The 27,814-nt window shown below is 42.9% G+C and overlaps 1 protein-coding gene across 1 annotated transcript in view; it reads left to right on the top strand.

Annotated features, from left to right (window-relative positions):
• LOC126163020 (sterol O-acyltransferase 2-like) overlaps positions 1-27,814 on the top strand; it is a 255,222-nt gene that overhangs the window by 96,313 nt on the left and 131,095 nt on the right. The window lies entirely within an intron of this gene.

Here is a 27,814-nt window from a genome sequence, read left to right as displayed (position 1 = left end):
CAAAGCTGTAGTTGTACATTGCTTGGATGTGTTACAGAGGAAAAAACAATGTATTAAACTGCTTATGAAGGAGTAATACAGGAACTCTCTTGTGATTGATAGTCTGTTGGATATGTTCTTCCTCCAGTACAGTTGATAAAACTGTACGCAGGTCTGTGAAAGTGACTTCGGCCACTGGTCACCCGCTCTAGCAGAGCAATATGTGTATATGTGCGTATGTAATATGCTCAATGTCAACACACAGACGGTATTTATCTTTTATGTATCAAAAGAGAGAGATGTGATAAAATCTTATTGGAGTTTCTGTTACAAGACAGGATCTCACGATTTGTTTCATAAACGCCAACGTGATGCAGCATCACATTGGTAAAATGGAACCTGCCATAGTGTACAAACCAGAAATGTCCTCTTGAATTATAGCCTGTTGTTGTCAAACGTAAAATGATCGTGTTTTTTCTGACAGGTAACCAACAGGCATGAATGGCTGTATTCTGTAATGTTATTTTACACGTCTGAAATGTTTGTAATACACATGTGCATGACTGTTTTTTACAGACACTGATTTGAACAAGTCATGTAATTTATCCATCAAGCTGAAAGAAATTGCTTAATGCAGAAATGTTTTCTACAGAGTTTAAATTCTCGCTTTTTCTTTACTCTATTGACGGTTTTGAAATAACGACGACATCCTATGGTGACTGGTAGATTTTGCAGCAAAATAGTGGAAGATTTTTATCCCAATTTTAGGCAAGACCTCTGTAGTCTGATCATCTACAACCAGCGGCGGTGTTGTAGTGTTTTCCACTTCGTTGGATGTCGCAAAATGACGAGATGTAAATTGCTTCTTGCAGTCGAATGTAAAAACTATACCGATTTTGCTCATAAAACTAAAAGAAAACGAACTGCGCCTATTTTCGTTGAAAGAAGACATTTTTTATGATCGCAATCGTGTTTTCCTTTTTAACTGATGCTCGATTATAAGAGATGAGTTGACGTTAAATATAATTGTTACAGAATAGTGCTTTCACGTTCAGAATGACGGGCATATGCGGGGGTAGTGTGGTGACAGACCAGTGTGTGTGTGTGTGTGTGTGTGTGTGTGTGTGTGTGTGTGTGGTCTGACTAGGCAGCTGTCGCCCAACCAGGGTGCAGCAGGTAGGGTGAGGTGGCCCTAATTTATCTCAAGTTGTTTAGCTGACTTTACATCCTTTTGTTTTGCCAAAGGGGTGATGTGACCAGCAACCATTGTGGGGTGGTGGTATGCCGCAAATAAATGTGCTGCATGTGGTAGCAGTTGACCGTTTGATAAAGTCTCTGTCGCCCTGTAGATAGTGGTAGGGACGGAGGGGGAGGGCTGAGAGGAGGTAAGAGGGCCTCTTATTTTTGCAGTTTGTGATCATACATTGAGGATAATGCACGTTTTAGTATCGCCCCCTCTGCAATCTTTTGTGACGACGATTTTCCACAGTACATGTGTTGCATTATGACCTGTTCATTACAAGTGCTGGTTTTTCATGACAGTTTCGATATGTCATTAGAGCAGTCAAGCATTTTCCGTCAGATGTGGTGGCATGTATTGGCTTCCATTACCTGGGCTGTAGTGTGATTGTCGAGCAGGCATCTGTAGTGAACTCTGATTTCAAACAGCAGTTCTCAGCGGTATGCTTACAGGTAATACACTTATTAAACTATTTTCTGCCCAATACCAGCATCTAATCACTTGAATATATTTCCCACCAAAAAAATAAAGATAGTACCTCCCATTAAAGCCTTTTCCCACCAGCTTGTAGGTGAAGGATAGAGTTTGAACATATCTACATTAGTTTCGAGTCATATTGGGAAATTTTTTCCTAGTAAGTTAACACCAGTTGTATTGAATCGTCAATTTTTCAGCTGTATTGCGATTTTAGGCTCTCTTTGTGTAACCCTATACAGATAGTTGTGTAATGAGGACCAATATTTATGATTAATTACGTAATTTGAACCAATCTTTACTTTTACTTCCCAACTAAAATAAATAAAGTACACTAACCTAACCTTTCTCTCCTGAACCTGCGCAGTTTCCTTGTATTAGGAGGTGCACTAGTCCTTTCTGTCCAGAAGAAAATTGTTTTGAGTCCCAAAAAGTGCAATACCAGTTTTACTTTCCCACCAGTTCCCAGGTGGGGGTTGGGGTGGAATGTCAGCACAGTCCTGGGACAAAGTAATTCCCATAATTTTTGATATTCTCTCCAAAATTCGTTCCAAAATTTTAAATTCCCACCAATGGGATAGGTGAGGAAAAGACATGATGTTATCCAGTGGTGGGGGTGGAGTGGGGATGGTTGGGAGTAATTAATTGGTCAATTTAATTAATTTGCATATCAGTTTGATATCAATTTGATAGCAGAATTGTTGGCAGAGTCCCATTACCCTACTACTTACGGCATAGCCTGACATGTCCATCAACGTGATGTAATCAGAAGCACAATATATTTGTCCATCAAATACGTGGTTGCTTGGTTGAATATTGACGCTGTTCCTATTAAAACAGAAAGTGAGTTTGTCGTTGGCTCAACAGGGCCACACATACTCATTACCTGATGCAACAATATGCGAAAAACGATTTGCTCCCAAACATTTGATGCTTCCCTAGGGATCTTATGAGTTAAAATTACGACACTGCCATGTTCCTGGTCCACTTTTCTGCGCAATCAAGTCACCTGTTGTTACTGTTCTTGGGTGACACATGAGCGGCAACGCTTTGTCATCTCTTAACCATATCCCCCATCATTCACTTTAATTTCCGTAGGCAGTACGCTGATGACGACCGCATATAAACATCAGGCAAGTTTTGATGTTCCTTTGTCGTTAGTTCCCAGATGTCGGTACATATTCTCCACTGTTTGACTAGCTCCCTAAAAATCAGTGCAATGATTCTTCAGTCTTCACGATACGTATTACACGGAATGCATCAGGGGAAAAACGCACTTACGTTAGAAGGCTATAATTCTGACCGGTCTAAGATGCCATGAAACATGTGCTGTATCCATGTAATGCTGGTTTTCATGGCAGGTTTGACTTCTGTGGTGGTATTTGGTGCCTATAACATAGTACATGATCATAGGCATAATTCTCTGTCCAATGTGTTATCTTCTGTTGCGGCAGTCGTCACCATAGGTTCCGACAATAGGTGTTAAAACTATTCTACATTCACTCCTGCTAAAAACGAACATTAGACATGTCAGAAATCTGTAAAATATGAAAGAGAACTAAGCAAAGCAGAAGTGGATTTTCAAGCTCGTTCAGAAGTTGAATTGCAGTGATTTACGAGAGGCGTGCAATAAGTAATGCAACAGATTTTTTTCTTGGCCAATTTTGATTGAAACATTGCGAAATTGTTTGTGGGACACCATAGAATATTTGCACATCGGCCCTACAGTTTGTTGAAGTTCCGATAGGTGGCGGCGCAATAAGCAGCCTTCAAAATGGCGTCTCTAACCGAGGTGCGTTCCAAGCAGAGCTACCATTGAATTTCTTTTGGCGGAAAATCAGAGAATCGCAAATATTCATAGGCGCTTGCAGGATATCTACGGAGACCTGCCAGTGAACAAAGTCACAGTGAGTCGTTGGACGAGGCTTGTGTCATTACCATCATCATGATCACAAAAAGGTCGCCGAAACCTGTCCGATCTCCCGAGTGCCAACCAGCCCCACAGAGCTGATTACTGCAATGTTGGAACGTGCGGACTCTCTCATTCGAGGTGACTGACGGATCGCACACGCATACACACACAAGCACACACACACACACACACACACACACACACACACACACACACATACACACACACACAACTGCACGTCTCTGTTGGTAGTGCTGTCACATTCGTTCTTCTGTTGGGGTACTCAAAGGCTTGTGTCCACTGGTTTCCTCACCGTCTAACAGAATACCGTAAAGAACAATGAACGACCGTATGTGCGGAACTGCTTGCGCATGAAATGGCTGACTGTAACGGTTTTTTGTCGAACTTCGTCACAGGCGATGCCTTTCTATCATTCTGTTACGTCGACACATCTTGCTGCACTGACCTCACATAAGTGACCGGCACATAAACACTGCTTCACTGCCGTGACTTACTCCAGGGTGTTTGAGTATCATGACTGTCTGGAACCATTTCTGTATCACGCACAGCGCTACAAAGTGACCACATTGCCCTTTTAAGATGGCGGTTTTATTTTGTCGGGAGAGTTTTTCTGCACAATGAGAGGACGTGCCTAGTACGTACATGTGGTTTAATTCCCGTTTCTGTGGGTAACAGAATAAAGCTGATGACTTGCTCAGATAATTAACATACTGTGTATATGATATGGTAATTAAATGGACACCCTAGCTGCAAACAGGCGTTGATGTACTTCATTGGGGACATGTTGAAAATGTGTGCCCGACCGGGACTCGAACCCGGAATCTCCTGCTTACATGCCCCGTGGGCACAGAGGATAGTGCGTCTGCAGGGACTTATCCCTTGCACGCTCCCCGTGAGATCCACGTTCCCAACACGTCCACACCACTACATTCGTAGTGCGCCTAATAGATGTTTGCCCATCATACTCATTACTCGTGGCAGATTAATCTACCAAGTCCCGTACGAGTTCGGGCATAGCGTGTGCGTTCGCACAAGAAGGTCAATGGCCGGGAAGCCATATTTTAACTATATATGGCGGTAGTATCTGTTCCCGAAAGAACAGTTACCGTGGATGACCATGCAGCTTTGCTGGAAATGAAATGATAATTAAATGGACACCCTAGCTGCAAACAGGCGTTGATGAACTTCATTGGGGACATGTTGACTGTGTATACTTTTACTCGGTTCTTCGTCGTTAATGTATTTTACGTCTTTGGTGTTCTTCAATAACTAAAGTCAGTATTTTATGTTCAGTGGTCGGTAAAACGCACCTCTGTGTGGTTTCTCTGTATGTAGTTGTTGTTGTACGTGCTTTGTGTCGAACCGGTACCTAATAAAGCATGTGTATTTCCAAGTAGGCAAATATTCGTTTTATAACAAAATCTCAGCAGGTTATGGGCCCAGGTGCGTGTAAAAAGGACACTTGCACGAAAATAATAACGTAACTCTGTGCAAAAGGGTTTTTTAAGTTATCTCCAAGAAGACGTTTTTGAATGTCTTAATTCCACGCAACCAACGATGGATTCAACGAGAATTATCAACATCGGCCTTCTGGAAGGTAAAACAAATTGCAGCACCCGGAAATACAAAATAAGTATTTGTCTGCGAGGAATTCCTGGCGCACTTGATGTTGTGGAAGGCAGGTTAGTGAAACCTAGTATTCTTTCAGAAAGTGCTACTGTTGAACAAAGGGCGATCTACAAAATGAATTATAAGCTGTTAATAAAGCAGACAGCAACGCTCTACTTGTTTTGATTATAATATGTCGGAAGAAACTTTAAGAAACTTTACAGAAAATAATGCGTCTAAATAAAGCGTGTGAAGTGTGGACAGAATTACACAAAACATTTGATGCTGTCTCTGAAGACAAAGTTTACAACCTTTGTTTGCAGTTCTTTAGTTACAAAAAGGCTCCTGAAGACAGTATTGCGACACATATTTCCAAACTGGAAAATTTGTGGAGTGAAGTGAAACAGGAAATGGCTAAAGATATCGTAAATAATTCAGAAATGCCTGATTTGTTTTTGATTTGTAAAATATTAGGTACACCACCAGAAGACTATTTTTCGTTTAAATCTAGTAGGATGCTAATGTCTAGAGATGACAGAACAACTGATAATTTAACAAATCACTTGTATGCATATGAAAAAGCTTTGAGTACAAAGGAGGATGATTTTAATAAACAAGAAGGCTTCACTACAAACTCATCAAGGCTGCCATTTCAGCAAGTAAATCCAATGGAGAAAAAGAAGAAAAATAAATTGATATGTTATTACTGCAAGAAACCCAACCATACAATTTAAGTGTGCAGAAAGTGGGCAGCTGATGGCAAACCTCCAAAACCAGCTACCACAGATGCAAATATGCTACTTCCTGCTGTGACATCTTCTGTGATGAACTCTGAATGTAGAAATGAGGACTGGTATATAGACAATGGTGCAACAAGTCATATTACAAATGATAGGAATTGTTTCAAGACATTTAAGCTTTTTCTAACAGAACACTCAGTGACTACAGCTAGTGGTGACATAATTGAAGCAATTGTAAAAGGTTCAATAGACACTGAAGCAACAGATGGAGGAAAATGGAACAGAATTACCTTGACAGATATATGGTATGTACCTCAGACTCACAAGAATCTATTCTCTGTTCTTGCAGCACAGGATAAACATCCAGAAAGTAAGTTCACATCAACTGCAGAAATTTGTCATCTTAAGACTGATGATGTCACTAGATTGGTAGGTGTCTGTGATCGCTTTGGAGGCCTTTTTAAACTTGCTTAAGAAATGTGAAACCTAGCTCCCTCAGTGAAGTTAATACCACTAGCAGTGACAATACGTTGCAGCTTTATCATGAAAGATTCGGTCACCAGAACAAGCCCCATGTGAAGTCTGTTCTTCATAGCGAGTAAAATATTGAGGTGGAAATGTACAGTGAAGATTGTGAAGGCTGTATTTATGGCAAGGCTCATCGTTTACCATTTGGCACCAGAAAGAGGACAACAGAACCAGGTGAGCTTATTCACTCTGATGTATGTGGTCCGTTTCAAGTACCTTCTGTGTCAGGGCACCGGTATTTTGTTCTTTTCCAAGATGATTGTACAAAGTTTAGGACAAAATATTTCATACAAGAAAAGTCTGGAGTTGCAGAAAAGTTAAGGCAGTTCATAGCTAAAGCAAAAGCTGCTGGACATACCATCATGGAATATCTGAGTGATAATGGGGAAGATTTTGACAACAAACAAGCAAAAGAGATTCTTCACAAAGGGGAAATAATTCGACCTACGTTCTGAACCGAACAGGGCCTTCCAGTATTCCAGGAATATCTCCATATGAACGGTGGTATGGAAAGAAGCCAAGATTGAAACATCTGTGGGTGATAGGCACCACCTACTATGCTCATATTCCAAAACAACAGAGAAGGAAGATGGCCCAAAAAGCACTGAAAGGTGTCCTTATTGGATATGATCACAATGAGGGTTGCAGAATTTATTGTGGAGAGGTGTGCAATTAGATCACAAGATGTCATCTTTGATGAGAGGCCACTGTAGAGTGAAAAAAGTTCAACTCTTCCAGTGCATGTTTCCAATCATCAGGATCCAGTACCTCAGGCTGAAGACCAGTATGGTATTGATAGTGAGAGTGAAGAGGATGGCAGTTCCTTGGGTGTAGATTAAGACCCTCAGGAGGAAGATCAGGAAGACACAAGTGGAGAAGCTTTACCAGGTCTGTGTGATCGGTTAACCCTTAGACCTCCACAAAAATTTAATGATTATGTAATACACCTCTCAATATCTTTCCAGGAACCAGAAACATACAGCGATGCCATAAAGTCTGTTCAAAACGATTTCTGGAAGGACGCCATGGATTCTGAAATAAAACCTCTTCAAAAAAATAAAACATGGGATCTGGTTGACCTACCATATGGAAAGAGGGCCATTCCTAATAGATGGGTGTATAAAGTTAAAACAAATGCTGATGGCTCAGTCAATAAATTCAAGGCAAGATTGGTGATTAAGGGTTATTCGCAGCAGAGAGGAGTTGACTATGACCAGACATCCAGTCCTGAAGCTAGAGTGTCTGTGTACCATTCGAGCACTACGAAGTGTTGCCGCAAGTGAGGGCATGAAACTTTCACAAATTGATGTTTCAACTGCTTTCTTTATGGTGATTTAAAAGAAACCATTTATATGCAACAACCTGAAAGATGTGATGATGGGTCTGGGAGAGTATGTCGCTTGAAGAAAGGTATATACGGACTGAATCAGGCTCCATTTTGCTGGAAAGAGAAGTTCAGTAATCATCTCACTAAATTGGGCTTCCAAAGGAATGAAGCTGATACTTGTCTTTTCACGAGGCAGAAAGGCTGTAAGAAAATATTCCTTGTGCTTTATGTTGATGATGGTCTGATTGCAGCTCACAGTGAACAGGAACTTGAAGACATTGTCAGTGACTTAAGAAAATGTTTAATATTACTTCAGTGCCTTATGTCTGGAAATTTACCAACAAGAACGCGGAAATGTATGTGTAAGTCAAACTCATTACACAGAGAAAATACTAGAGCGTTTCAACATGAAGAGCTGCAAGGCTGTAACTACACCCATTATAAAGGACAATGATACAGGAGAAAGTCCTTGTAACTCTGAATTTCCGTACAGGCAAGCTGTTGGAGCACTGATGTTTCTGATGTGTGGGAGCCCGCATCTCGTGGTCGTGCGGTAGCGTTCTCGCTTCCCACGCCCGGGTTCCCGGGTTCGATTCCCGGCGGGGTCAGGGATTTTCTCTGCCTCGTGATGGCTGGGTGTTGTGTGCTGTCCTTAGGTTAGTTAGGTTTAAGTAGTTCTAAGTTCTAGGGGACTGATGACCATAGATGTTAAGTCCCATAGTGCTCAGAGCCATTTGAACCATTTTTTTTTTTCTGATGTGTGGGACACGTCCTGACATTGCATATGCTGTCAGTGTTGTACCAAGAAATCTTGAAAAACCAACAGATCGTGATGTAGTGAAAGTTAAAAGAATCTTGCGATACCTGAGGGGCACAACAAATTTTAGACTTTTATATTAAAACAATTCTAAGAAGCAGGTTTTAGAATGTTATAGTGATGCTGACCATGGGGATGATCTTGGCTCTGGATGCTCAACTTCAGGTGTTCTTTGTCTGTATTCTGGGGCACCTATCTCCTGGATTAGTCAAAGGCAATCTTCTGTTGCCATATCCACAACTGAAGCTGAGGTTGTGGCTGCCAGTGAAGCTGCTCGGGAAATTGTCTGGATCAAGAAACTTCTGACAGAATTGGACCAATTGGAGGCAACACCAGTTCTGCAGGTTGACAACGAAGCTGCTGTCCGGCTTGCCCAGAATCCCGAGTTTTACCGAAGAACGAAGCATATTCATACAAGGCATTTCTTTGTTCGTGAACTAGTTAGTGCTGGTGAAATCACAGCTGCAGAAGTAGACACTGAAGAACAACTTACTGATATACTAACAAAAGCACTGTTTTCCATTAGATATCAGTATTTATGTAATAAGTTTGGACTTTGCAAGTTATTAAATGAGGGAGAGTGTTCATGTATTTTACATCTTTGGTGTTCTTTAATAACTAAAGGCAGTATTTTATGTTCGTTGGTTGGTAATACGCACCTGTGTGGTTTCTCTGTATGTTGCTGTTGTTGTACGTGCTTTGTGCTGAACCAGTACCTAATAAACCATGTGTATTTCCAAGTATGCAAATATTCGTTATCTAACAAAATCTCAGCATTCGTCCTACGTCATGATCTTCTGCGGTAATGCAACTAAGGCGAAAAAAGTTTTTATTTGATAGAACTTAAAGTCGATAACTGGACATCTTGTAGAGAACTTTCCAGAGCCCTGGGAGTCTTACATTCACATGCGAACGCAGTTATTCACTAATGAATTTGTGTTTAGTAGAACGAGTGAATTTAGGATGAGCTGTGAAATACATCATGACCACAATACTAGCGGTAAAAATACTTTCCAAATAGATTTTGCGCCCTTGTCTCGGGTTCTGACTAGAATATTATGTTCATGTAGAAAAGTGTAACAGCCTGTCGGAAGTGTCAGGCTGGAAACAGGAAGTGAAGACCGTGGTATTAGCCACTCCCCTCATAATCTATATGAATATTTGGATTCGGTGTGCAAATTCCGATGAAAATGAAATGTGGTGTGGCTAGAGCCTCCCGCCGGGTAGGCCATTCGCCTGGTGCAAGTCTTTTGAGTTGATACCACTTCGGCGACTTGCAAATTCCGATTACTAGCACTGTTCATATTAACCAGGTTTTGACTTTGGAAAAAATGACACTGTCTTGGAGATAGTGCCTGACCCACGTTTAGACGCAATCACATGAGCATTTCACAACATGTTAAGGTTTCGAGTGGTCTTCTTCAGACTAAATGCACGTGCTGCAAGGAGTTTGCATTGCATCGTCAACTGTCAACTGGTAGATCGGAAACTGTAACGGCACTGTGAAATGCTCATGTTACTATGTCGAAAGAAATATAAGAATGAAAGAAATCAGTAAAGTTACATACAGGCTTAAACATCTCAAACGGCGACTGAAAACCTTTACCTTTTCTTGCGACCGACCGGTGGTCGATCGTTCTCCGGCAATCGGCGGTATCTTAAAATCCTCTATAATTCATGTAATAACTTAATGGTATTTGAATAAAAGCAACCACGTCAGTTACATAACACACCAAGGAGATTTTCTTCTTCCACCTTGGACTGCGCAATAACTGGCTCAGTTTTACCTCCCGAGTACAGAAGTGGCATGTTTTTTGTACTGCGAGCATATCTTTCGCTTTTACGCACCTGCAGTTTCACAATAACAACTTAAGTAAATCGTTTCTCGTTTATCCGTTTTTTTCCCCGACAGGAAAGTGTTTGATCTCTGACGGAAGCCAGCTACACAGGTAAAATTCATTATATCTGCCTAGACGATCGCAACAGCAAAAAAAGCAGAAAAGTAGAGAGATATTACAAACGAACGCGAACCTGGACTGACTGCCCTCAAGCCCCAACTCCTCCCTCCCCCTCCCCCATCCCACTTCCAGGGGTGGTGAAGTTAAAACGTAAATTCCGTGCCCCGCCCTGGTGATCCCAACAGTGCCGACCGACCGCCATGTCATCCTCGCCATGATGTTATTGGATGCGGTATGGAGTGGCATGTGGCCGGCACATCGCTCTCCCAGTCGCTTGAGGTGTCTTGACATTGTAACCACTAGTAATAGGTCGAGCAGCTCTGCAGTTGGTTTCACGAGGCTGAGGACACCCTGTTCCAGTTCTCCCACCAAGGAAAAGTGCCTGTCTGTAATGGAAATCGAACCTGGGTACTCCGCATTGCAGTCCACCGGACTGACCCATCAGCGCACTTAGAATGAAGTAGCACATCACTTTTTTCCAAAGTAACTGCCAAGGGGAGGCCACGACATTGCAATCACGGATTTACTTCAAACTTCATACACCCTTAGTAGGCATTAAAGCAACATAATTTGTAAGTAGTAAGGCTCTGAGCACTATGCGACTTAACTTCTGAGGTCATCAGTCGCCTAGAACCTAGAACTAATTAAACCTAACTAACCTAAGGACATCACACACATCCATGCCCGAGGCAGGATTCGAACCTGCGACCATAGCGGTCGCTCGGCTCCAGACTGTAGCGCCTAGAACCGCACAGCCACCCTCGCCGGCTGCAAGTAGTAAGGCTCACTACTCTGGGAATTCCGAGAAAAGCGCAAGGTAAGTTTTAAGCATCTATTATGTAACTGACGTATCTGCGCGGAGTTGCAGGGTCTTAGTTCATGCTGTGCAAGAGGTTAGCATTCGAGCTTCGTAAGACGAATGTGCATGAGGCGACGGTTCGACTCCCATTCAAACCTTCAATTTTGTAGAGTAAATTCTTTGATATTCAAAAACTTTACGCCTACACTATTCGTTCTTGTTACATTAGCTATGTCTCGGGGCTGCACAGGATAACTGCCAAATGGGGTCTGCCTGTGTGTCTCCACCTCGAAGTGCCAAGGTGCAAAGTAGTTCCGAGTACGTTATCAGATCAAATGTGTAACCAATTTCGCAAATAACGACAGGCATACATTTTCAGAAAAACTCAATGCCTTATTTCATTTACTTGTCAACATTCGTAAGTATTTTTGTTCTAATAATTAAATCTAATTAAAAACATTAACTAGTCAAATAACATGATATTCACTAAAACTTCATACAAATACACGTGGTTTCTTTAATTATATTACCTCTCAAATGTCATATAAATTAGTACATCACTTACATAATAGACACGTAAAACTTCTCTTGCGATTTTATCGGAACTGCCTGAATAGTACACCTTACTACTTGCTCATTGTGTTGTTGTAATTCCCTACTAAAGGTGTACAAATTTTGATGTATATCTATGATCCCAACGTCACGGCCTCCCCCTGTCAGAATGAAATAGCAGATCACTTTCTGGAAATAACTACGTTTCTACTGAGGCAATAACCAAATTGGTAATGTCTTAAAAAGTCGATTTAGAAATAATTCCCGTAATGTAACAAAGTGGCCTCCCGGCCAACAATGCTATACGATCATTTCATTTTTACCACAGCTTGTAAGTGGTTATTATAATATAGTTTACAAAAGCATCTGGCAATGACTTTTTCTGCATGTCAGTAATTAACTTCAGCTGTTCCACATCCTTTAAGGTTGTCATCCTTGCCCTATGTGGGATGCATTCGTTTATGAATCCCTTTACAAATAAAGGGATTCGTCCATGCCCGAGGCAGGATTCGAACCTGCGACCATAGCGGTCGCTCGGCTCCAGACTGTAGCGTCTAGAACCGCACAGCCACTCCGGCCGGCTGCAAGTAGTAAGGCTCACTACTCTGGGAATTCCGAGAAAAGCGCAAGGTAAGTTTTAAGCATCTATTATGTATTTAAGCATCTATTTACAAATAAAGGGATTCATAAATGAATGCATCCCACATAGGGCAAGTTGTGTAGAAAATGCCATACTTGAGAAAACTCGACATAAAGATTTATTTCTAAAAAACTATCGTACTGTATCTGCAGCAGCAATCTGAGCAGCAGTTTGAACCACAGTGACACAACCGACTGTTACAAATCGGTCACTTCAATGACATCTTCGACCCAAACGCCCTGTATCGTACATTCCATTGACCCAAACCATCTCCATTTGTGACTTCAGCGTTTTCAAGCGAGAGCTCATTAGCAACATGGTGGAGGCATGCTGTGCTCTGTAATGAAATCTGGTTCTGCCTCGGAGCCAGTGACAGCCTATGGTGGTTAGCAGATCAACTGAGGGCCTGCATTCAACCTGTCTGTATGCACATTGCAATATTGCATTCAACATTCTGGCGGTTACAACAGTTATTACTGTATCTGCGTTTCACATTTGCAATTCTCTTATCTCACAGTTACATTGAAACCAGTGACTTTGCGGTATTAATCACAACATGTTACATAGACAAATGTATTCCAGAAATTTCATTACTCTACATTAATTATTTTTTGGTGTTGCGACATTTTCTGCGTCATTGTACAACAGAACACGATGTATGGGGTGTGACGGCCTGCGCCACAATTATTTCCCTCTTTTTTCCAGTTTATATCGAAAATGGTGCATGAGAGAAAAGACTGTAGGTAACCTCCATATGTGCTCTGATTGTTCTGATTTTCTCTCATTGCGCACAAGAAGAATGTCGGAAGGAAGCAATATGTTGCCTGGCATGAAAACAGTACCCAGTCTTCCAGGAGACTGTCACTCTAGTGGCTAGTGTTGCTACTCTGGATCACGGGGTCCCAGGTTGGATTCCCAGGGGATTTTCTCTGCCCAGGGACTGGGTGTTTGTGTTGCCCTCATCATTTCATCATCATTTCATTATCATCATTATTTGTGACTGTGGCTAGACTGGACTGTTTAAAAACATTGGACTGTGTACAAATTGGAACTTTGTACGGGCGCTGATGACCCTACAGTTCAGCGCGACCCCCCCCCCCCCCCCCCCCAAACAAAACATCATCATCAGGAGACTGTCAAAGCTACGCAGCGCCGGCCCCCTACCCCACCGCCCCCCCCCCCCTCTTATCCACTCCCCCCTCCCCCCGGACCTATGACGAACGGCAACTCACTTTTCAGGATCTCTATTTCCAATATTAATCCTCCTGCTATGAGTTCGACAGACTGGCGGGCAAGACTCAGCTTTTACCGGAACAAATATTTTGTACTAATATATTGCCACTTAAGTTTTCCAAATGACCAAAGGAAGTCGCTCCTGAGGTGTGATGTAACCATTGTTTTAAATTTTGACACTGTCATATTACGAGAATGGCAACTCGCAAATTAGAAGACTAGTTTCACTTGTCAATGGTCTGAAAAAGGAAATAGTGTTTAATGTCCCGGTGCATCAAGCAAACTACGGAAACCTAAATGTGGATAGCTCAACTGGGATTTGAATCTTCATCCTCCCAAATACAGGCCCGTAGCTTAGTATTGTATCACCTCACTTGCTTCGTCAGTCGAGGCTATCATTTTACACACTGAGTATTTCTGTTGGCATCTCAGTAGTACACAGGAATCTTACGCCACCTCCTCTCCTCACCTTGCTGGCCAAATATGGGTACTGAAAAATTTTTCCACTGCCATGAATCGAACTGGCTTCCCCATGGGTCGAGAGCCCTCGGGCAATTGTGCATTAGCGACTCGGCCAAGAAGGCGGGTCTAAATTTATAAGCGTATTAGAAACGCAGTAAATAACATTCCTGTGCAGAAGCAAAAACGATAGTTTTTCCTTCAATATAATCTGTGACATGGTAATTCTGTCAGCGACAGAAGAGCAGTTGAACAGAATGGACAGTGTGTTGAAAGGAGTATATAAGATGAACATCAACAAAAGCAAAACGAGGATAATGGAATGTAGTCGAATTAAATCAGTTGATGCTGAGGGAATTAAATTAGGAAATGAGGCGCTTGAAGTGGTAGATGAGTTTTGCCACTTGGGAAGCAAAATAACTGATGATCGTCAAAGTAGGGGGGATATAAAATGTAGACTGGTAATGGCAAGAAGAGCGTTTCTGAAGAAGAGAAATTTGTTAACATCGAGTTTAGATTTAAGTGTCAATAAGTCCTTTCTGAAAGTATTGTATGGAGTGCAGGCATGTATGAAAGTGAAACATGCACGATAAACAGTTTAGACAAGAAGAGAATAGAAGCTTTTGAAATGTGGTGCTACAGAAGAATGCTGAAGATTAGGTGAGTAAAGATCACGTAACTAATGAACTAATGAGGAGGTACTGAACAAAATTGGGGAGAAGAGAAATTTGTAGTACAACCTGACTAGAAGAAGAGGTCGGTTGGAAGGACACATTGTGAGGCATCAAGGGGTCACCAGTTTAGTTCTGGAGGAAAGCGTGGGGGGGGGGGGGGGGGGGGCGCGGATAAAAATTGTAGAGGGAGACTCAAGAGATGATTACAGTAGGCAGATTCAGAAGGGTGTGGGTTACAGTACTTACTCAGAAATGAAGAGGCTTGCACAGAATAGAGTAGCATGGAGAGCTGCATCAAACCAGTCTTTGGACTGAAGATAACAACAACAACAATCCCAATTAAGCTCGATGTAAATTGTGCAATGAGATTAAAGTTATTTCGTTCTTAAAAAGAACAGTTCTTTTTCCATCTGCTTTTAATATTCACTTATAACTCTCTATTCAACAACAGTTTCCTTTTTCAAAGCCACTTTTTAAGGTTAAGAAATACCGATAGAAGTCATTTGAGGCCAAATCTAAAGACTAGGGTGACCAAGCATTTCGAAGCGCCACTTATGCAACTTAACTTTACAAAATGCAGTGTATGAACAGGTGAAAAATTATGCGAATGCACTTTCTGATCACTGTGCTTGGTCGCATTAACTCATAAAGTAGCACAATAAGAGATAGATAAAAGACAGTCGATCATAATACTGGGTGACTGAAAAAATTGTTGCTTTTTTTACGCCAACAAAATGTTTTTGCTTCATTTGCTGCATTTTTACTTCATCCAAACTACCATACTGAATTCAGTTTTGTCTTAAGGTTGCACTTGCAAGTCCACATCTTGTGCATAGTCCCATAATGAGGCAGGATGACCTTCAGGTAATATTTCAACTTCCCCAGATACTACGAGGATTATTCTTTATTGAAGATAATGAGAATTACTCACATGAAGAATGGTGTTTTATCTACACACCCTATTTTTGCAAGTAATCTCCATCCCGTTCTATGGCCTTCCTCCAGTGCGCAACAATGGCATCTATGCCCTGTTGGTACCAATCCTTGTCCTGGTGACGGAACCAGTGCTTCACTTTGTGAATCACCTCCTCATCGCCCTTAAAATATCTTCCACGAATGCGTCTGTCCTGTCGAATGACAACATCAGCTCGCTGCAACATGTCAGGTGTGAAAGGCGTGGATGCTCTCCCCGACGGCTGCAAATCGTGGAGCTCCGCTGAACCGCCTCACCGTGCGTGCCCAGTGGCTAACAGCAGATGCTCCATAAACGTTGCACAAACGTTAGTGAATATTCCCCACTGTTTCTTTCTCTGAAGTGGGAAATTCAACGACTGCATGTTGCTTGTAACATACATCAACTACAGACGCCATTTTGAAACTGTCCTGCGGCTACGCTATCTGTCGGAAGCGACGGGAACTTGGCACAGTCACTCAGAAGAATTCAAATAATACATACGTAACGTTTCGCATTTGTAGCATTGTTTTCGCCTGAGAAAAAAATGCGGCACATTACCCCCGTATTTTCAATGACAGTATCAATTTACACTGTAAAAAATGGCCTTCAGTCTATGTGAAGAGTCCCTTTGCATGGTGTCCAATTCATTTTTAAACTGGGACACGCACATTTCTGTAGCTAAGAACCTCTCATTAGACTGAAGTTGTGTTTTCTGTTAATGTGTGCTCACTGTATGGCCCTTCTATTTTCTCTTTAGGTGAAACATATTTTAATGATACTGTGATTGGGAGGTGTACTAGACTACACAGATTACCTAACCGAAGTTAGTTTTAAAAATGCGATCTCAGGGTGCCTAAAAAGCCTTCAACAACATCTTTATTAAATGTCACCTCTTTTATTTTGACGCAGGTGCACTGTTTGTTTTCTACTTTCATCAAATTTGTCTCTCTAGATCTATATGTAGGATTCTTTTCGTTGTCTTAGTTTCAGTACTGTTTGACAAGTTACCCAAAATAAAGAAAATTCTGCATTATTGAGCATTATATTCACCCATTCAAAATTCAAAGACATGGTGGGGAGATAGTATGGTGCTCATAAAACAGGTACACTGCCGGAGAGCATTAGTACACGTGGAAAGTCGTCATCGATATTGATTTGATGACAGGATATGCTATCTGGGCTATCCTAGACGTACTGATAATGGTTGCAGCGTTGTTCGTCAACAAACAGCGTGTCTGTGTCTGCCCTTTAATGGGAAATGCTCACATACAGAAAGCTCAGTGTGGTGCAAACATGTGAAGCAAGCAGCTAACCATGCCACGGAGACGCGCTCGTGCTTCCTACAGTCAACTGAACAAGCTTGAAACGGATCAAATTGTGGCCTTCTGACTGATGGGATGGACTTTCGTAGAATTACAACTCAAGTCGGGCGTGCTTCGTCAGTTGTGCAACAGTGCTGGTATCAGTGGTCACGTCAACATGATCATGCCAGTAGATGAGGTTCTGGACGTCCACAGAGCACAGAGGCCCGCCAGGATTGTCTTATTGTAAGGCTAGTGGCAGGTCGTATACCCACCACACACGGATAAAAGTGCGTGTGGGCCCAGACTGTTGCGAACCAGTTATTAGCAACGGAACTAAGGGCACACACACTTCTGCCCATCTTCCACTCACACCACAGCATCAACGTGCACAGTTCGGCTGGCCCCATCAGAGGATCACTTGAAAGATGTAATGACGCGTTGGCGTTGTGGTCTTCTCCAATGAGAGCAGATTCTGCCTGCATGCAAGTGATAGTCGTTTGTGCGTATGAAGTAGATGTGATGAGTCTGTCCCTTAGAGTGTATTCGTCTAAGACACACTGTCCCCACCCCAGGTCTTATGGTGTGGGGTCTGATAGGCTACAACTCATTCACCTTTGGTGTTTTCGAATGGGACGTGAACCAGCAGTCGGTACGTGCAGAACTGTTATTAGACTGGTTCTTTTACCGTTCTTGCAGCTGTAAGGTGATGTGTTGATCCAGCAGAATAATGCTCGCACACACACACACACACACACACACACACACACACACACACTGTTCGTGAAACTCGACCTATTCTGCAAGACGTACAGAAACTTCAGAAACTTCCCTCGCCTGCACAATCTCCGGACTTGTCTCCAGTCGAGCACGTATAGGACATGATGGGACAAGAAATGACTCGTGAGATTCGTCAACCAACATCTCTTACGGATCTACATGAACATTTCGAGAAAGAGTGAAATAACGTATCTCAAGACAGTATTCGCCATCTGTACAATTGACTAGACGCCAGAGATTGTGCCTACATTGCTGCCTGCAGAGGCTACACCACATACTAATATGGAGTTTCTGCCTGGTACCTCAGAACCACTTGTCCTATTGATGTGTAAATGTTCTGCATATACACCGTTGCAACAATAAGTCTTGAGGCAACTGGAGACCTCTGAAAAGCTGTAGCAATTTTTTTTCCCCCTCAGGAGTGTATTATGTCCCTCTCTAAGTATCACCGAATTAAGACAGTGCAGTGCTAAAGGTGTTGGACTGACAGAAGGTGTCCTCAAATTCTTGTCTGCTCATTCTGATGTGGGTTTTCTATTGTTTCACAGAATCAACTAAGAAGAATGGTTGGATCCTTTGAAAAGGATGAAACTAATTTCCTTGCCCATCCTGCTTCTAAATAAGCTTGCAGTCCACCTCTGACAAGCCTGTTATGGATGGGATGCTCAACCTCTGTCTTCCTTGTTTGGTATCTGCTATAACCTAGTACATCATACTTGATAAGCGCTGCGGGTGTGGCCACCAGCGGGCTGTATTCAAAGACTCCGCCATCGTTCACCTGCGCCGGCACGCCACCAGAGTCCGCCCGTGACAATACCGATGTAGTTTTTCTTGATGATGATGATTGGTTTGTGGGGCGCTCAACTGCTCAGTCATCAGCACCCGTACAATGTCCTAATATCTACACAGTCTAATTTTAGCCAAGTTCACGAATGATGATAATGATGAAATGATGGGGACAATACAAACACCCAGTCCCTGGGCAGTGCAAAATCCCCAACCTGGGCCGGAAATCGAACCCGGGACTCCATGATCCACAGGCAGCAACGCCAGCCACTAGACCACTAGTTTTTCTTGTCTGAGCTACGGCGAGCACCTCTAGAGAGACAGAGGTTGCCATCTACTTGACAGGTCTATCCTCTCAGAGCGTGACGATCTGAGATCTTACCCCACTTTCGGACACTGCCGGCGAACTTACTACCGCCACTGTTTACACGACACTTACTACTCGCAAAAGGTCCCTGACGAGGAACTCCTTGAGTATGCAGTCGTGATAGGCCACATACTGTCTGCCATACAACCACAATAGTGGCTGCTAATGGCAACAGGAGTGGGACTGGACGTATCCAATGGTGAGCCCAGCATGAGGCTACAGAGCTTAGTTGAGCCACTTAGTCGACAAGTAACTCACAACAGTGCTAGAGTGCTAGTGGTGTTGTTGATACAAAGCAGAGCAATGGCAACGATAAACAAAGCAGACATTGCGTTGTACCTACACCAACAGTCGCCAAAATTAACGTTTCATCAGAAAGGAATCCAAGGAGTTTTGCACGGTGAGAAGGAAGTGGCAGATGAAATATTAGCGTTTCTACAAGATGAGACAGTGGAGTGTGTGGTGTTGTATACGCTCGACTGTGTGGGCAATGCACATGAGTGCAGTGGTGATGATACGTACTTAACAAGTGAAAGTGATATTGAAAAAGGTGTCGAGCAATGTAGTTCATCCTCCTTGTCAGACATGAAAAATAGTAAAGGAGAATCTGTGTTTGAGATGGAGTTACTAGACATAATTACATAAATGGAAGATCACTTGCAGCATATATATATATATATATATATATATATATATATATATATATATATATATATATATATATACAATTAACACAAACCATAAAAAAATGCACGGAAGTATGTTTTTTAACACAAACCTACGTTTTTTAAGTGGCACCCCGTTAGTTTTGTTAGCACATCTGAACATATAAACAAATACGTGATCAGTGCCGTTTGTTGCATTGTAAAATGGTAATTACATCCGGAGAAATTGTAACCTAAAGTTGACGCTTGAGTACCACTCCTCCGCTGTTCGATCGTGTGTATCGAAGAGCACCGAATTACGTAGGGATCCAAAGGGATCGGTGATGGACCTTAGGTACAGAAGAGACTGGAACAGCATATTACGTCCACATGCTAACACCTTTTTATTGGTCTTTTTCACTGACGCACATGTACATTACCATGAGGGGTGAGGTAAACGTACACACGTGGTTTCCGTTTTCAATTACGAAGTGGAATAGAGTGTGTCCCACTGGAAACGCGTCGACGTATGTGGTATCAGCATGATGGGGCACCTGCACATTCCGCAATTAACACTAGGCTGACCCTTGACAGGATGTTCGACGGGCGTTTCATAGGACGTGGAGGACGCATAAATTGGCCATCCCGTTCTCCTGATATTACACCTCTGGACTTCTTTCTGTGGGGTACGTTAAAGGAGAATGTGTGCCGTGATGTGCCTACAACCGCAGAGGATATGAAGCAACGTATTGTGGCAGCCTGCGGCGACATTACACCAGATGTACTGCGGCGTGTACGACATTCATTACGCCAGAGATTGCAATTGTGTGCAGCAAATGATGGCCACCACATTGAACATCTATTGGCCTGACATGTCGGGACACACTCTATTCCACTCCGTAATTGAAAACGGAAACCACGTGTGTACGTGTACCTCACCCCCCATGGTAATGTACATGTGCGTCAGTGAAAAAAACCAATAAAAAGGTGTTAGCATATGGACGTAATGTGCTGTTCCAGTCTCTTCTGTACCTAAGGTCCATCACCGATCCCTTTGCATCCCTACGTAATTCGGTGCTCTCCGATACACACGATCGAACAGCGGAGGAATGGTACTCAAGCGTCAACTTTAGGTTACAATTTCTCCGGATGTAATTAACATTTTACAATGCCTCAAACGGCACTGATTACGTATTTGTTTATATGTTCAGATGTGCTAACAAAACTAACGGGGTTCCGTTTAAAAAAAACGTAGGTTTGTGTTAAAAAACATACTTCCGTGCATTTTTTTATGGTTTGAATTAACCAATGACACTAGCCCCTCTCCTCACGTTCGGTCTGTGGAATCGATTCGTCAGTATTTGATGTGGTTTACGAAATATATCCAGCGGTAACGTTATATATATATATATAAATTATGAACGGATTTCGAGTAAGTCCTCAGGAATATGGCCGTGTAGTGCGTAAGAAGAACTGTAGATACCGAGGGAGGAAAAGGCGCATTTGTTACAAAAGCTGGTGTTTGCGCATTTCAAGGAGGCTCGATGCAAACAAGATGTGCATGACAGTGACCTACCACGTTATGCACCTCAAATTGCACGGGACATTGCACTTGACATTGATTACAGTGATTTCAATGGAAGCAGTGGATGGTTGCATAACTTCAGACCGTACTACACGACTGGAAGACGTAAGATAACGAAATTTCAAACAAAGCATTAATTTGACATTGCACAGCAGACTGCGGTATCGGTTTAAAAATTTGTAGGTGATATAAACTCCTCCCATCGTTCAGTAAGGAATTTGTTTTCAACTCCATATGAAAGGAACCCTGGAAATTAGAGTTGCGAGGAGAGTCGTGTCAAGATCAACTGACATCAATGGCTTAACGCGTTCGTATACAATCATGCCGACTGTTAACCTGGATGGTAAATTGGCTGGAAAGTTATTTATTGTGCCGCGAGAAGTTGGAGGTGCTCTGACCCCTGTGATTCTTTTTCGTGCGCGTGATCTTGCGAGGGCAGTGAACAATATCTACGTCACAGCACGCAGTAGTGGGAAAATAGCTGAAAGTGAACTACAAATGTCGTATGAGCACTTCTTTAGGCCGATAGCTTGTCAAAACAACTTGCTTTTGCTTGATATCTGGTCTGCATAAAAAAATCATACTCCTTTTAGAGCAAACGATCCTTCCTTAGTACACTGCGTACAACCTGGAACCACTGGACAAATTCAGCCTCTGGCCGTTTTTTTTTTTTCTGTGCCTTTGAAACATATTATTGCATTATCTGCAGCTATACGTTTAAGAATAGCCAGTTTCACGATAAGTTTGGTTGCATGCCGTCACATTTCATCAGTTCTCACCACCCGGTTACACCAATATGATTCTATACGAATTCTTTAAGAGTGGATACCTATCTCAACGTCCTGCACGTGTTGTAACTCCCAAGGAGTTCGCCTCCGACCTTGATGGTGCCAACTTTTGTGATCACCGTGGCACGCCATTTTTCAGTCAGTGTTCATGGCCCACGTTAATGGTTTGCTTTAAACATTTCTCGAATGTCGATGATGTCAATTTCGTGAAGTGTAATATATAAATCCTATAGAAGGTTGATCACTTTACCTCCCAAACACTCATTTTCTGTCGCACTTCTGATATACACAGGGTGAGCCATTAGTAGCTAATATTTTCCCTTTCATAACTGTTGAAACAATACATTCAAATGAACCATACTAATGACTGAACTTGCGACGACTTCGCACTCAAGGGGTTCCTTGTGAGTGAAAACTATCACGTGTACACCTAGCTTAAGGACAGAGTGGCAGGCGCCCGTCCTCAGATGTGTTAAACTGCTGATGTTACTATTTCTATACTTATGTGTACCTGAATGTGGATTAAGGACAGACGCAGGGCAAAATGCATTCTTGTACGTAAACATATATCTCCAGAAATATTATAGCTAAAAAAGCAAAGCTTGAGACTATTATGTAAAACTTATTGTTTGATATTCCGTGAAATTTTTGTAAATGCACATCGACATACATTCTATAAGGATTTCAATTTTTAATTACTGTTGTTTCTATAAGGTACCTTCTCTTGCTAATAAAGCAATAAAACTGGAATTTTACAATTTATATCTGCATACGAGGCTAATACGAGGTGCATTCAAGTTCTAAGGCCTCCGATTTTTTTTCTAATTAACTAATCACCCGATATCGGTGAAACTGGCGTTACTTTTCGACGTAATCGCCCTGCAGACGTACACATTTTTCACAACGCTGACGCCGTGATTCCATGGCTTCTTTAGGAGTCTGTTTTGACCACTGGAAAATCGCTGAGGCAATAGCAGCACGGCTGGTGAATGTGCGGCCACGGAGAGTGTCTTTCATTGTTGGAAAAAGCCAAAAGTCACTAGGAGCCAGGTCAGGTGAGTAGGGAGCATGAGGAATCACTTCAAAGTTGTTATCACGAAGAAACTGTTGCGTGACGTTAGCTCGATGTGCGGGTGCCTTGTCTTCGTGAAACAGCACACGCGCAGCCCTTCCCGGACGTTTTTGTTGCAGTGCAGGAAGGAATTTGTTCTTCAAAACATTTTCGTAGGATGCACCTGTTACCGTAGTGCCCTTTGGAACGCAATGGGTAAGGATTACGCCCTCGCTGTCCCAGAACGTGGACACCATCATTTTTTCAGCACTGGCGGTTACCCGAAATTTTTTGGTGGCGGTGAATCTGTGTGCTTCCATTGAGCTGACTGGCGCTTTGTTTCTGGATTGAAAAATGGCATCCACGTCTCATCCATTGTCACAACCGACGAAAAGAAAGTCCCATTCACGCTGTCGTTGCGCGTCAACATTGCTTGGCAACATGCCACACAGGCAGCCGTGTGGTCGTCCGTCAGCATTCGTGGCACCCACCTGGATGACACTTTTCGCATTTTCAGGTCGTCATGCAGGATTGTGTGCACAGAACCCACAGAAATGCCAACTCTGGAGGCGATCTGTTCAACAGTCATTCGGCGATCCCCCAAAACAATTCTCTCCACTTTCTCGATCATGTCGTCAGACCGGCTTGTGCGGGCCCGAGGTTATTCAGTTAGTTGTCACACGATGTTCTGCCTTCATTAAACTGTCACACCCACGAATGCACTTTTGACACATCCATAACTCCATCACCACATGTCCCCTTCAACTGTAGATGAATTTCAATTGGTTTCACACCACACAAATTCAGAATACGAATGATTGCACACTGTTCAAGTAAGGAAAACGTCGCCATTTTAAGTATTTAAAACAGTTCTCATTCTCGCCGCTGGCGGTAAAATTCCATCTGCCGTACGGTGCTGCCATCTCTGGGACGTATTGACAATGAACGCAGCCTCATTTTAAAACAATGCGCATGTTTCTATCTCTTTCGAGTCCAGAGAAAAAAAATCAGAGGCCTTAGAACTTGAATGCACCTCGTAAAACGTGTGAAACAGTTTTTTGTTTAAGGTCATAGTCGTAATTAATTTTTCAGTTTTGTATTGCCAGGAACTACACTATTTTTCCCAAATTTTTGAACAGAACTTTTCTTAGAGAAAAGATAACGGAAAAGTGCTGCACAGAATTATTCAGTAAGTGATTCTTAAGAACTACGTCAAGTTTCAGGATGTCAGCTTTTATAGGAAATTGGAAATTTGTGGTAATTCCCTATGGGACCAAACTACTGAGGTCTTCGGTCTCTGGGCTTACACATTACTTAAACTAACTTATGGTAAAGACAGCACACACACACCCATGCCCGAGGGAGAACTCGAACCTCCGGTGGGGACAGCCATGTGAAGTGTGGCAAGAGGCCCCTCGACCGTGCAGCTAGCCTGCACAGGTAGCTTTTATAGTTGCTGAGAAAAGGTACATTTTAATTCAAATGGTCAGTTTATGGTAACTCGTATTTAAAGTATTTATTTCAATTCCTGACAAAATTGCCATAAATATAGTGACTAATGCTGCCCACATCCATAATCTTTATTTTCTTCCTCGTCTTCCGCTGCCTCCTTTGCCTAGCCAACTCTTGCATTTTGTTCTGCTGTTCGAGCTTCGTCCACTCGTGCTTGATCGATGCTTCTGAGTATCTTCAGTGTTAATGAACCTGGATGGAAGTCTAGCCTCCTACCTAAATTTCCACTATTGAACACTAGACAGGCATCACATGCAGCTATCTTCACAACAACTGAGAATACACATACTGTTTTTGGACAACGCATCCATATAACGTGATTGTGGCTCTCATTTGTATTCTGTGTTTTCCCACGTACACATTTTTCCAGCTGTTCAATACTGGCTAGGTACTTGAAAGTTGGTTTTATAACATCTAAAACGCAAGTTGCAAACCGTGTTTGTGAGTGTATGGCTTTCTACTGGCTTCTGCCAGAAGATACTTACACCGCGATTTGTCACAAAGAGAACATTGAAGATTATCATGTGTGGAAAGTTTGTGAAAGAATATTGCCCACACAGCTTTCTGCATTGTTTTCACACTATGTAAGTTATCCTTGATAGCGTTTCCATGATATATTTGTAAAGTGTATATTTCCTTGTCTGTCAGACTATTAACACCTCACAATGGCTTTCCATCTTCTAAAAAACACGTTGTAAACAAAGGACAAACAAAGATAGTCTTTGTCACAGTCTTCTAGACTCATCTGCAGTTCGTTTCGATTTTGTGAACGAAAAACGAACACACAAAAATATTTCTAACGTACAGAAGGGTTGGATCACAAGAAAAAAGAGGGGGCATGGCAGGAGCAGACGCCCAAACAAACTCTTTTAAAACATGAAACTTCCTGGCAGATTAAAACTGTGTGCCCGACCGAGACTCGAACTCGGGACCTTTGCCTTTCGCGGGCAAGTGCTCTACCAACTGAGCCATCTAAGCACGACTCACGCGCCCTCCTCACAGCTTTACTTCTGCCAGTATCTCGTCTCCTACCTTCCAAACTTTACAGAAGCTCTCCTGCGAACCTTGCAGAACTAGCACTCCTGGTAGAAAGGATACTGCGGAGACATGGCTTAGCCACAGCCTGGGGGATGTTTCCAGAATGAGATTTTCACTCTGCAGCGGAGTGTGCGCTGATATGAAACTTCCTGGCAGATTAAAACTGTGTGCCTGACCGAGACTCGAACTCGGGACCTTTGCCTTTCGCGGGCAAGTGCTCTACCATCTAAGCTACCGAAGCACGACTCACGCCCGGTCCTCACAGCTTCACTTCTGCCAGTATCTAGTCTCCTACCTTCCAAACTTTACAGAAGCTCTCCTGCGAAACTTGCAGAACTAGCACTCCTGAAAGAAAGGATATTGCGGAGACATGGCTTAGCCACAGCCTGGGGGATGTTTCCAGAATGAGATTTTCACTCTGCAGCGGAGTGTGCGCTGATATGAAACTTCCTGGCAGATTAAAACCGTGTGCCCGACCGAGACTCGAACTCGGGACCTTTGCCTTTCGCGGGCAAGTGCTCTACCATCTGAGCTACTGAAGCACGACTCACGGCCGCTCCTCACAGCTTCACTTCTGCCAGTATCTCGTCTCCTACCTTCCAAACTTTACAGAAGTTCTTCTGCGAACCTTGCAGAACTAGCACTCCTGAAAGAAAGGATATTGCGGAGACATGGCTTAGCCACAGCCTGGGGGATGTTTCCAGAATGAGAAAATCTCATCAATTAAAAAATCGAATTTTTTCGTAATTTTCCACTACATCTGCGTTTAATAACCTTTCGGTCTTTGTGGCTGCACTATTGCTTGTGTCTTAGGTTACGACACAAATGGCGACGGGTGTGGTGTTCACTGCCCTGTGCTCGGTTTCTTTGTCTGTTACCTCGGTTCTCACGTCTATGGAGGCACTGATCTAGAATCTCCTTGAGCAGCAATAGGCTCTTACGGTTGCTAATACGAATTTGTCAGCCACGTTGACTATGCAGGCTTCTACGCCGTCGGCGTAGGCACTGCCCTCGCCCCCCCCCCCCCCTCCCGCCGTCCCACGCCTTCCTCCACCCTTAACGATGGTGTGGCTGAGGACTGAGAATCTACATCTACATCTACATCCATACTCCGCAAGCCACCTGACGGTGTGTGGCGGAGGGTTCCCGGAGTTCCTCTACGGGTTCTCCCTTCTATTCCAGTCTCGTATTGTTCGTGGAAAGAAGGAGTGTCGGTATGCTTCTGTGTGGGCTCTAATCTCTCTGGTCTATCCTCATGGTCTCTTCGCGAGATATACGTAGGAGGGAGCAATATACTGCTTGACTCTTCGGTGAAGGTATGTTCTCGAAACTTTAACAGAAGCCCGTACCGAGCTACTGAGCGTCTCTCCTGTAGAGTCTTCCACTGGAGTTTATCTATCATCTCCATAACGCTTTCGCGATTACTAAATGATCCTGTAACGAAGCGCGCTGCTCTCCATTGGATCTTCTCTATCTCCTCTATCAACCCCACCTGGTACGAATCCCACACTGGTGAGCAATATTCAAGCAGTGGGCGAACTTCTTATTGGTTGTTGATTGTCGATGCTGTGAGTGTGGCCACCAGTGCATTTCATACAAAGACCCACCCTCAGCATTGCATGGACCAGCCACAAGAGGCCACCCACAACTCATACTCGTGGCACAACATCTGCCACACCATCTACCAGAGTTCTTTGCTATATAAAGACAGCACGTTAGGTGCTCATTCTCATATGTGTTCTACTGCTGATTGTACTGTTTCTATGCTTGGATGTGCTTGAATGTGGATCAATAATGTACTTTGTGTCTGCACTATTACTTGTTTCTTGTGTTAAGACAGTAGCTCCATGTTCTCCATCCTCATGATCACTAACAGTGAATTTGGCACAGTACCTACTGTGTTGGATGACTCATAACACTTCTGCACACATGTTCACCACATCAAGTTTGACAATGCTTCTCACCCTCAGTCAGCAATGCTGGCCTAACTTAAGAAACAGTATAGAACCAGAAAGTGTTTTTTTAGTCCAAAGTCCTGGTAATAGC

Source organism: Schistocerca cancellata, chromosome 2 (assembly GCF_023864275.1).
Source record: "Schistocerca cancellata isolate TAMUIC-IGC-003103 chromosome 2, iqSchCanc2.1, whole genome shotgun sequence".
In the NCBI taxonomy this organism is placed as follows: Eukaryota; Metazoa; Arthropoda; class Insecta; order Orthoptera; family Acrididae; genus Schistocerca; species Schistocerca cancellata.
The sequence above is the reverse complement of the archived record's forward strand: the minus strand, read 5'-3'. Positions and strand labels throughout refer to the sequence as shown.